The sequence below is a fragment of the Passer domesticus genome, chromosome 4, assembly GCF_036417665.1.
Source record: "Passer domesticus isolate bPasDom1 chromosome 4, bPasDom1.hap1, whole genome shotgun sequence".
Lineage (NCBI taxonomy): Eukaryota > Metazoa > Chordata > Aves > Passeriformes > Passeridae > Passer > Passer domesticus.
Window position 1 is genome coordinate 31588279 of NC_087477.1, and position 12169 is coordinate 31600447.

Below are 12169 nucleotides of genomic sequence, written 5' to 3' on the forward strand. Positions count from 1 at the left end.
CTCTTTTAAATGCAGTAAAGATAATTTAGATAGCTGATTTCCCAGCTTTTTTATGCTGTTGAGTGTATAAAGCATCTAGCTAGTTCAAATGCCAGTGGAGGATACAAATTAACGATATAGGACAGTTATAAGAGGTGTTTTTAAGGAAGATCATGTGTTAAGTTGGTTTCCTTCACCTTTTGGATCTTCGTATTTTGAATATTTTTATAGATTAACTGCTGTACATAACATTTATATTTAAGATTTTATCAGAAGTGAAGTTTTATTTTGATTAATACATATGATATTTAAAATATTGGGTGTCTTCCAAGTAATTCTTGTTTTTAAATTTGAGGGCTTCTAGCAAATGTCAAGTGTGAATCTTAGGCCTGCTCTTAAATTCTAATCAGCTAAGAGCATAATTGTTCAGTAGAGAGTGAAGTCAATTACCTTCTTAAATGCAGCGGCTTAGAGAACTGGTGGGAAGGAGGTTCCAGAATTGGTGGCCATGTGCTCCAAAATGCAAAGAAGCGCTCTGCATACTGAAGATCCCATTAGTCACCCTCCCTCTGAAGAAACAAGGGTAACCTTTGAGCCCTGGTGTCTGGAGTATCCTTGAGGTTAGTGGGACTCCTCCCAGTGAGTGCCAGGGTTTCAAATTACATCGTGGAGGGGATGGCTGTTGACATTTGGCTGAGAATGGAGCAGTGTCATTGAGTGCTCTATGTTTTAGAAACTTTGGAGCCAATTTGTTCTGATTCTTTATGTAGGTTACAACTTCTCTGGAGCCTAGACTTCTTTGTGCATGTGTTATTTCTGTGTGCCACCCTTTAGGAGCTAGCTGCATAAATATGCAGTAGAGTCTTGTCCCTTGAAAGCAATTGGTGAAGGCTGATGGATATAGCTGAGCTTTTAAAAGGCCATATCCCTTGATATGCAATTGTAGGTAAAAGATGACTCCAGAATCACTGTGGATTAGGAAAAAAGTGGTTTGTCTTAATTTTTAGGTACCTTTGGAAATCTGGTCCACTTGAACTTGGCTAACTTTCAGCAGGATCTGTTGTACTTGACTGGTTCCTTGGATGTCTCTGGCATGACATCTGAAGTAAAGATGGAAGATTTCTCAAGGGAAAGCAGAACGTGGGGCTGTGAATGTGTTGTCACTATTTAAATAGTCATTAGGCCAGATTTTGCTGGATTCACAGATGCCCAACCAGTCTTCCATATTCATGAACACTCTTCATCTGCTTTGACAAATGGCGCTGTTTGAGAATTAAGCTTTCATCTCTTTGCTTCTATTTAACCAGTTCACCTTGCGTTCAGAAATTTTGAAGGTGGTGAATCCAGAGAAAGCTCCAGGTGAATCTAGCAATTTAATTTTTATCTTTAGCTGGAGTGTTATTCACTGAAAATCAGTAATGTAGATTTTACTCCTATTTTCTATAAATCTTTTGCTGGTTTAGAACATGATGACTTTTCTTGTGGAATAGGTTTTTGAGTTAACCTTCCTGCCAGCTCCTACAGAATTTCCAGTATCCTCTTCTGTAATCATAACATTTAGAGCCTAGTTTATCAACTGGTGGAGAGCAGGAGGAACAGCATGTTGTTCTTTACTGTTGAGGCAGACGAGGCTAAAATATTTAGTGCAGGTTCTAAATCATGCTTTGAATAAAACATCGTACTTCTCAAAAAAACATTTACTGTATTTCCTCAAGTGAAAACAGCAGTATTAGTGAATGTGCCAACCCTCAGCATTTGCAATTCCCGTGCTAATATTGTCAGTGTGCACTACTGCATTCAGTTTAAAAAGTGCAGCAAATCTACCTAACCACTAAATGGCACTATTTCCTTTTCAGAGCCAAAACCAGAGGATAAGTGCTTAAATCAAAGTTGAGGGCTAATATGCAAATGTTTATTTTCTTATTATCTAGTCTCCAAATTGTTGTTTGTCACTAAAAGAAAACTGACTTGTTTGTTCATTCTTTGCTTTGCATTTGGTGTCCCTGGTAGAATCCAAACAGAAGCTGATGAATTTGTAATGGCTTGGCTTTAGTTGTTGCGTTGCTTCAATGGTTTGTATGGCTGCCTTCTGTGGAGAACTTCACCCATAATATGAGGAGAAGCAACTGAATTTCTTTACAAGTTAAAATTTTATTATATTCATATTAGGAATGTGAATAACTCCTCTTTGGTTTTTTTTTTTGATGTTTAATGAGGTTGGAGCAAATCTAATACAGGCCTGAGTGGACACCACTGAATTCTGTTATTCTGTTTACAGCATCAATCTGTGTGAATGATGCATTGTTGTCCTGTGGTGGTCTGCTTTCAAGTTTTTCTGACATTTTGATGTTGGTACATGGTCAGTTAACAGCTATCTGCATGCTATTACCTAGGCAGAGGAAAATATTTTCTGAAGAAATTAACCCCATCTGGTTGTATATCTCATTTTCTGATACGTTATTCTTCTTTACCTCCATTGAGTTTTGTGGGGTTGCAGTGTAAGTATCAATATCAGATCTGAAAATTAGGGCTAGGGGAAAATGGTTTAGGTAACTTTCTTAAAGAAAACAGCCTCCAAAATGCTTCTATATAGGCTAATGCTATTTTGCTTGCCATGACTGCTTGTATAATTAAAACCACTGGCTTAAGGGTCAGTACCACTGGAGCATCCATGTCACACCCTTGAAGTGTGATATGGAACAACCAACATTTGTGACTCAACAGAGAGTTGAGACCTCAATTCATCAGGTCCAACCTCCCAAATAGCAAGGTGATTATACTTTGACAAGTTGTGCTGTGCAACTTTAAAATATATATTTGACAAGCACAAATCTTAGTTTTAATCTTAATTTAAATATGTCTGTAGACAGAGAGTCACCAATTTTGTTTAGTGTGTGGGTTTTTCCCCCCAATAATTTATTTGCTTTTAATGCTCCAGTTTGACTTCTCCTTATTTAGGGAGGTCTGGAATTTTCACCTGTACAGTGTAGTGTATCTTTCAGTCATCTTTTTGAGAAGTTGGAATGGTAACTGAGTTGAGCCTGACTTTAGTGACTGCAAAGTCACCAATTCCATGTTCGTACATATTCTGATGCTTATGTTGGACATTTTTGCAGCGGCAGCACACTGAGTTACTGGTTTGCTCTGAACCAAAACTGCACTTCAGAGGCATAGTGATAGTCTGCATTCTTTCTTTTTAGGGCTGTAATCCTGCATTGGGCTCCATTTAAACAGCATTATAATAGTCTGGTTTAGTGGCTCTTCAAGATTGCTGAGCTTGTCTTACATTCCTGTCATTTTGATCTCAACCTTTTTGCCAAGCACAATCTATTCCTATTTCAATTTATTTGTCTTTAAGGTAAAATATATTGCTCTCAAAACTTGGTTGGATTCAAGCCCTAGTGAATTTGTGGGTTTTTTTTAGAATAGTTGAGACTTTTAGAGAAAGTGTGAACAGGCATCAGCATTATGATCAATTTTTTTATTGCTTTTCAGAAAGATGCATATATATTACTTGGCATATGCTTTATCTGCAGCATAGATATATGGCTAGAAGTCTGTACTTCTGAAAATCAATTGGAAAAATTATGCTGTTATTTTGACCATTAATTGGAAGAATTTCTCAGATCACTTACAAACCTGACAGAGCACTGACCTGTACTCTTCGAAGTTTTGCATCAGGACTCTAATATTGAACTTCTGGAAGAGCCACAGGATATGCCTGTGCCACATGTCAGATCAGATGATCCTAGTAGTTTCATTTGGCCTTGAAATGTAGTAAATTATATGCAGTGAGTACAAAGCATAGCAAAATCTGCAAGCTGTGCAAATGGGCAGACTTGTGAAACTGCAGGTACATCAAATAGTATTATCCTTCCCAGTTCTCTTTGTGGCACGGGAGGCTTTGTATCGTTTGACACTGCCACTAACCTTTCTGTCACGTAGCCAGCTTGTGAACCTGATTTCCCTGGTACTGCATGAAAAAGGTGTGTGAACAGCCTAGGGAATTGCTGGACTGATTCTCTTCTGGAGTCCATCTTTGCTTGCTGTTGCAATGCTCCTGTGAAGAGTCTTCACTTGGCAGCCCCTTGAACGTCCAGGTGTTCTTCCTTCACACCCTGGTTTAGTGGTGCCTGCCATAGGTGCCTACAGAAGGAAGGTGTTGTGTATTCTGTCTTACCCCATCGTTTTACCTGCTCTTCCTTAAAGCGTCTCCGTGTCCCCTCTTGGTTCAGAGGTCTGTCACTAGGGGCTCCTGCTGGCCTGTCCCTTTGCTGTGGAAGTACTGACTGTGGGTGACAGGTAGGTAGGATTATTAGGTTTGCTCATTTCTCCCCTGCTTTGAGGTTGCACTGGAGCAGTCAGCTGGAGCAGTAGCCAGCTGCTTGCTTGTGCATGTTGCTTTGCAGGATTGTTGAATGACTGCATAGAGACACTTGGGCTGAATTTGCTTTCTTGTATGAGTGTGACACCTTAAAGAGGGAATAGGTATAAAATGAATGGTTCGTATTTTATAATAATTATGGAAAATATCTTCCGTGAGCAAAGAGTGAGATCTTATTTTTTACAGATCCTCTGTTTGTTACAGTGTGTGGGTTAAATTTCTAATGTTTGGTATGTGAGTGACTTCTGTGAAGGCAGGAGTGAGTCTGGAATGTGCTGCAGTAGGGATTGATCACTGTGTTGCTTGTCACTGGGGTTGACAAAGGCTGTCGTCCTGCAGCCGAGAAGATGAACAGCTCTACTGGCAGCTGTACCTGGTGCTTCTGTTAGTGACTGCCAGCACAGCTATAATAGAAAGCCAAATAGCCTCATAGTCCTGCAAAACAAAAATGCCTCGTGTAATTTTCCTGGTGAGCCTTTAGAATCTGCAAGTAAACCTGACGTTATGATTTTATTTTATAATTTCTCTTGGGAAACTGTACTTTTGGAGGTTTGTCTGTGTATTAATTGCTGAAGTAAATGTGACTACAGCCATTCAATACAAAACACAATAAATTAATCTTGCTTGCCTGTCAGTCTTTATTTCAGCTAGGCCAAGAATAATAGTTGAAGCCAGGAGACTGTGCTCGTGAAAACACTTGCTATTGAGTTTTGACAGTTTTACTTGCAGTGAGTGACAGTCGAGGATATTGTTGTTAGAGTAGTCATTCCTTCAGGGGATTGTATTATGCATACAGAAATGCCCTGCAGGCCTTTTTATATTCCTTCTTTTAAGATGCCAGTGTCACAGTCACTCCTTGTTCTCTCCTTTTCCTGAAGGCATCACATAACATAAATAGAAACCCAAATGTGATCAAAAGCAGAACTAAAACTATTATTCTTCTCTTGGCTGAAAAAAGCATTTTGAGGCAGACAGCTCTTGCAGATGGTGGCATCCCTGTTGGGATTTCCTCCATGTCCTGTAGGAAGAGAGACAAAGGTTTCCCAATTCCTGGTACCTTATGGCTATTACCAGGGCATGGAAGCTGGCATGTTCAGTACTACCTTTTCCATTCTTACTGGAAAACTAGAGTTTTGGCCTGTTCTGTTTCCTTCCATCACCCAGGACCTGTGGTGTTTTTTGTTCTTACTACCCAGTGAGGCAGCTTTGCCAAGAATGGCAGAGGTTACCAGAAGGGGATGTTTGGGTGAGCCTCGTTTCACCCATGAACCAATCTGCAGCTGTATTCTATAGTAAATTAATTTCATGAGTTTAACCAGTTGTCTTTAAAGACTGTTTGGGAATAAACAGATGGAGTTGTTTGGCCCATGTGGTGATTAGTACCATGCATCCTAGACCAAATGACTAAGCCTCCACTTTTTATTCTAATAGATATTCATACTGTTTCATTATGAGACTTCCTGGAATTTGGCAGAATTAGATATGATTGGTGGGATTTAGATCATTAGTCTTTCATTATAACCTTTCCCTCACACAGTTGTGTATTTATGCACACAGTTCTTATTCATGCTTGTGTCAGAAAATAAGTCATAGACCAGAGGGCTAAAAATACAGTCCTGTGGTATCATCCTGACTGATAGTGCTGACAAAAGCTAATGAAAGTTAGTAGTCATTTTAAAGTTCTATTATTAACACTTAACCAATGCTTTTTGACATTGAGAAGCAGTGGATACAGAACATTGGATACACTGAGAACCTACTGGATACAGAATATGCCTTTATTTTTGAAGGCTGATTTTTCAATTCCCGTGTAGACTGCTTGGAACAATATTTGCTTTAAGTAGTTCACTGTGAATAAGAAAGTATCTCAGAAGCAGCCTCAAGCACTTGTAGATGTACTTAGAATGTTTTAGGTGTACAGTAGTTACAGCTGAAAAACTAACCCACTTAATTTTCTGGAAATGCAGTTACAGTTTCTCCTGGCTTGCTACAGTGATCCATCATTGCAGGAACTTCAACAAGGTTGTGGAGAGGTCAGCAAGGTGACCAGAACTATGGAACAGGTTTTAAACAGGAGCACATGCAAATAATGCAGGCTGTAAAAGAAATGGATGGCTACATATCCAAAAGAAGTTTGTAAAATGGAGAGTGGAAGGTGAAGGGGGAATTTGTGCATTGTCTTCTCCAAGACTAAAACTTGGGGGAGTCAGATGAAACAAGCTGGTGGCAAGTTTAAAGTGGACTGATTGGAATATTTCTTCACATAAGCTATATTCAACTTCGGAAGTCTACAGGACATTGTGGATAATACAAGTTTATGCAAGAGCATAAGTAACTGAAAAAATTGGTAAAATTCCTGAGGGATTGGTAAATACAGGCACAACCACTTGGTAGAAGAAAGTCTGCCAGTCCCTGTAAACTGTGGGAGGCTGCTTGAACAGACTGATCAGGAGTTAAGGTGCCACCCTGTGGCATCTTTCTGTCTCAAGAGAAACCAAGGTCGTTCTCTCAATACAGTGGAGTTAACAGAAAATATGCAAGAAGTGGGTCATCAGTTTTTTCATTACCTGTGTGATTATTGCAGGAGTTGGTGTTTCCATCAGTTACCATGTCTGTAGGGTCAGTCTGTAGGGTCGATCAGGGTATAGCCTTTCATTCAGCGTTCCATTAGGCATGAACATTGAAAAATTACAGTTTAATTTCTTATGCATGGAGTACAAATCACTAGACTGAAATTTTACTTGTGGCTCTTATTGTGTTATCACAGTGGCTTATGACAGCAAACAAACATAGGACCAAGATTGCAGATAGTGCAAGGGTACAGATAATCACTGCAGAACTTGTGGTGTGTAAGAGGAATTCCCTGGCTCCTGCTTCATGCTGCATTTTGTTCCCTTCATGCTTGTGTGCCAGTGTAGATAGCACAAAGCAGATATGTGTGTGCAGCCTTTGTGTAAAAGAGCCATGAAACATAAGAACCTGATGGAAAGTAATTCATTTGCCTATAATGGGCCTATAATTGTTGCTATTACAAAATTTCTGATTGTGACTATGTTGTGTTTAAGAACCAGGCCTGTGGTTTTATTGCAAAATTATTACAGCAAACCCTTTGGGGACTGTGAGCATATACACTCATTCTCTTAAGTATTCACTTGGCCAATATTGTGAAATGTAGCTGTTTCTAGGGAACAAGAGGCCCTAGAAAAACTGTTGAACTAATAAAAAAATAGAGATTCGTTTAGTTTCCTTTTTTCTCCAAAGACCATCATCAAATCTAGGATGAAGCAGCAGGAAAATTAGGCATTTTTATTATTATTTTTTAATATTGAACTTTTTCTAATATAAGTACATGGGCAAAAATAGCTTTCACATAAAGTACCTTGACCTTTTGTGTTGTTTTAAAGAGACTGAATGTCTCCTTGGGCTTTAGGGTTTAATAACAAAGTAGTAAAAGACTTTATTGTGTTTCTGGGGCTGAGAAAGAGGGTATGGAACTGAATTCATACACTTGGTTTTGCTGAAGTGTTTCATGCATGTGATGTTTGGGGTTGACTGAAAGACAAATCAGAATGCTGGTTCTTTTCTGAGCCCTCTGAATGACCTGGGACTATCAGAGGCTATATCTGTGCAGTCAGGAAGGGATTAACATGGTGGTTAGTCACAGTTCTTCCTGGACATACCAGAATTAATAGACTGGATTTCAAGATCCTCTCTTGTATGCCATTTCTAATGTCAGCAGCTTTCCTGGCAAAATAACTTGAGTTGCGTGTTGTGGTTTTTTGTTTTTTTTTCATCATCTCTTCACTTGTTCTAATATACTGAAGGAATTTATGGTATATCCACTCTTCCTTTTTGGTTGGTTGGTGAGTTTGTGGTTTGGGTTTAGTTAGCTTCTTTTAGCAAAAGCTCTGTTTTAAGTGTAACAGTTCTTTGTCCTGAGTTTGCCTTGTCTGAGGAACCTGTATAGGGGTTATGTATTTTGCAGCTCTTGTCCTTTGTTCAGACCACCTCAGAGGGTGACTCATTTCCTGAGCTTTTTCATGGCAGAGAGGTATTTAAGAAACCATGTGCCAAAATGTTCTCGGTGCCTGCAATGAGAATTGGTGTTCCAGAGTTATTAAAACATAAAGTCTGGCCTTGGGTAGTAAAAGGGATGTCGGATTGGATACTCGGCATCCAGATGTTGCTCCCTCATGCTCTAGTCAGTGTCTCCTACAGTGGCAGCTGACTCATCTTTCAGGGTAAAGCATTTAGTGCCTTCCATGCTCCTGGCTGCTTGCCTAGTTCTTTACCAAAGCAGAAGGATTTTTGGTATAAACCAGCATCTGTTTCCAGATTTGATCTGTCTCTTGAATGGTGAGAGCTGATAATTTTAAATTTCATAGGCATAAATGTAAATACTTTGGATTGTCAGAATAAGTGCCCAGATTTCTGAAACCAGAAATACTTCACTGTGTTCGTGTCCCTGTGTCATGATTCCCTTATGCTTCATTGCACACTGCATATGAACATTTCCCTTCTGTTTTTTCTAAGCAGGTAGTACTTGCTGCTAATTTCATTTTGCATGTTGTGTCAAGGGAGACTTTTTTTTTGATAGCAAGCAGTGATAACCAGATTTTTTTTTTTCTCAATTAAAATAAAGCAGGGGGGAAGTGTGTACAATTAATTGTTTGAAATAGATGATGTAAATGACATCCCTAGAGCTTAAAAATCTTTTTATTCTCTTGAGAAACACATTCTATTCAATAGCTGTTGAAGGCTTCCTACTGTCCTACTATTTAGGGAATTGAAACTTTTCACTGGTTGGCTTAAAGTAGAAGAAAAATGTTTAATTAGTCATTCTCATTGTTTTTGAAAGAAAGAGCAAAGAGAAAAAAAATTAATGTTTTTCTTCTCCAGATGTAAAGATCTGTTTTGATAGTGAATGATGTTCTGGGACTGCCTAAACCAGCTAGGGTAAATCCAAGCCAGCACTCCTAGTGATAAATATATGGGGTACTTTTGAAACACTTGGCGATGGAAGAAAACAAGCTGCATGCATCATTAAACCAAAGGATCTGGGGAGAAACTGTGCAGCTTCCAAAGTAGTACAGATCTTTTATAATGTGAAGTTAAGACTGTTTGTTTTCCCTTTCTGTAGAGCTCTCCTTTACATGACTTGTAAATTGTAGGTAGTGTCTTTTGTTTCACTAAGAAAAATATGTTGCTATAATGATAACACACAGATATTCCTCTGGTTGTGTTACTTCACTACAATTATTAGCTTGTTCATGTAATGGTTGAGTTGCGAATAAAGGACTGAAAAATACCATCTCACTTGCATGTGAATTGCTTTTTTTTCCCTTGAAGATATTCAGTGTATAAAGCATTCTGAGATACTAAATGTTAGTTTCTTAAAGAAACTGCTCTAGGTGGTATAAAACTGGCTGATTTTTCCCCTTGTTCACGACTTGTACAGTTTTTTCCACCATTCTACATCAGAAATAATATAGTAGGCTGAGATAGCTGATTACGTTGATGGCTTTGCCAAGCAGTAACTCAGATGACTGAAAATTCGCTTTCCTTACCAATTCATGTGGGAAGGCTAAATTTTTAAGTTCTTGCTGGATGTTAAGGAGCAAGATTGATGCGTGAGAGGATTTATGATTAAAAGCAGTGATGCCTTAGAGTAATTGTTTTTTTCTGATGTTTGTGATATCTTGAGGGTTGAACAGATTTCAGTTCACAAAGAGTACAGTGTGTGGACGTCTTGAATGGTCTTTTTTTGGGGTAACATAAGGCACTTGTAGATTAAAAAATGAAGTTGTAGAAATGAAGCTATGCTTAAGAGTTGAGTTTGAAATATAAAATGCAAAAAGTCTTAAGTAAAACTGTGCCAATCCCCGTCAGTGTTAAAGTTGAAAGTCCACATTCAAGCACGTTCTCATTATTTTAAAGCAGGTTATGAACAGGTAGTAAGGGCATACAATCCAGTAGGTGAAAATTACTTGCTGCTGTGCCATTACTACTTCATGACATTTTAGTTAATTATACTGTCCCATAATGACTTATGACTGTGCAGAGAGAGCTGAGATAAAAAGGAGGAATTGTCGTGATGTTCCAAAGCAAGACCAAAGAGTATTGCTGTCTAGAATGGGGGGATAATACATTCCATGAGCTGCAATCACTGGATGACCACCGATTTTGTCTTCAGCTGTAAATTAGGGGATTATACAACTCCTGTAAAGCATTAATTATTAAATAAAAGCAATTTCACAGTTGTATTAATTCATGAAATTTCTGTAAAGAGTGGGAGACTTGCAGCGTCTTCTTTGTTACTCATGATTCCCTCTTATATTTTTTTTTTGTAATTGCTCTGATGGACAGTGCCCAATCTAAGCAAACCAGCCCCTGCGATGCTTGTCACCAGACCTTTTACAAGTTCTAAATAATAACTTGATACTCTAGTAGTAATACAGAACTTCTGAAGAAAAATGTGTATTTGCTTTATCCTTTATGCTTTGTTTTATCAGTGTTTCTGGTGACTGGTTAAAACTTGGGTGCTGAATATCACTGGTGCACTATGATAAGCCTATATTTTTGCAATTCTTTGACTGTAAATAAAGAGACAAAGAGACATTAATGTTCTTTTTTGCACATACTCAGTTGCTGGTTGTAATGAGAAAATACTGTTTTGTAAAGTACTTGGTGCCTACCAAGCAGAATCTCTAGTAGATGGTCTGCTGGTCGTACATAATACAGTAGGATGTAAAATCACCAAAAAATCCATTTTTTCCTTTGCTGTCTCTTTAGTTCAATGTATTTTGCATTAGATTCATCTTAATCTGTTGTGCATCAAGCTATAACAGAAATCCTACTTGCATGCCTGCAGTCAATGTAGGAAGTTCTCTTTATGCGTCTCACAGTCTTTTGGAGATGTGTGTCTAGGATAGTGACAAAGTATTGAATAATGCTGGTTCCAAAGAAAAGAGGAAGGTAAGGTAAAAGATATTGGGCATCTTAGGTGGCTTTGTCACATAGGACAGTGTGCACATTAATATTTAAGACAGAAGCAAAACCAATGCTGGACAACATCAGATAAATTAAATACAATTACAAGCACTCCCCGAAAGGTTTCTTTCCTGGCAGAGCTGCCTGTGCTCCAGCCAATTGTGCTGCTTGCTGAATGGCTCAGAACTACTCAGAAAGCAAAAGAAGACCTTTGTAGAAATACCCAGCCCCAACCTGGCCTGTTCCTGTTAGTGTTTCAGGGTGTTTGTGGAGCACCAGTGTGTCCTGTTGGTGTGTGCTGAGTTTGGGATGAAGGTAATTTGTGCCCTGGGGGTAAGATGGCACAGTTAGCTGTTCTTGACCCAATCAGATCAGTATGGGTGAAGTTTTACTCCAGTTTTGCTTCTTTTGTAAGGGGAGCATAGGCTATGCCAAAGGTGTGTTTTCCGTGGGCAATAAGGAGGCACATGATTGTGGAGAACGGAATAATAATAAATCAGTGTCACAGTTCAATGTTCCCAGCTGTACCAGTCTTGTATAAATGTATGTACTTGTGAAATGTGTTCTTTCTGGTTTTGAATTGCTCAGGATTTGCATCAGTCATTCTGGTTTTACAGGCTATGTTATTGGCTCTATGGGCATGTGTTCACTCTTCATGAAAGAGTTCTGTATGTTATAAAAGACTGTGTGTCTTTCTGTTTAAACATAGGCCCCCACATTTCTTCTTGCTTGTATATAACACATTAAAGTACCAAATGTGAGACAAGAAGCTGTCATGCTTTGTTCAATGAAATCAACTCTTAATTCCAGCTTTCA

At 38.7% G+C, this 12169-nt stretch overlaps 1 protein-coding gene across 10 annotated transcripts in view; it reads left to right on the forward strand.

The window, feature by feature from the left end:
- Positions 1 to 12169, forward strand: part of CCSER1 (coiled-coil serine rich protein 1) — a 621761-nt gene that overhangs the window by 165348 nt on the left and 444244 nt on the right. The gene's annotated exons all lie outside the window — the stretch shown is intronic.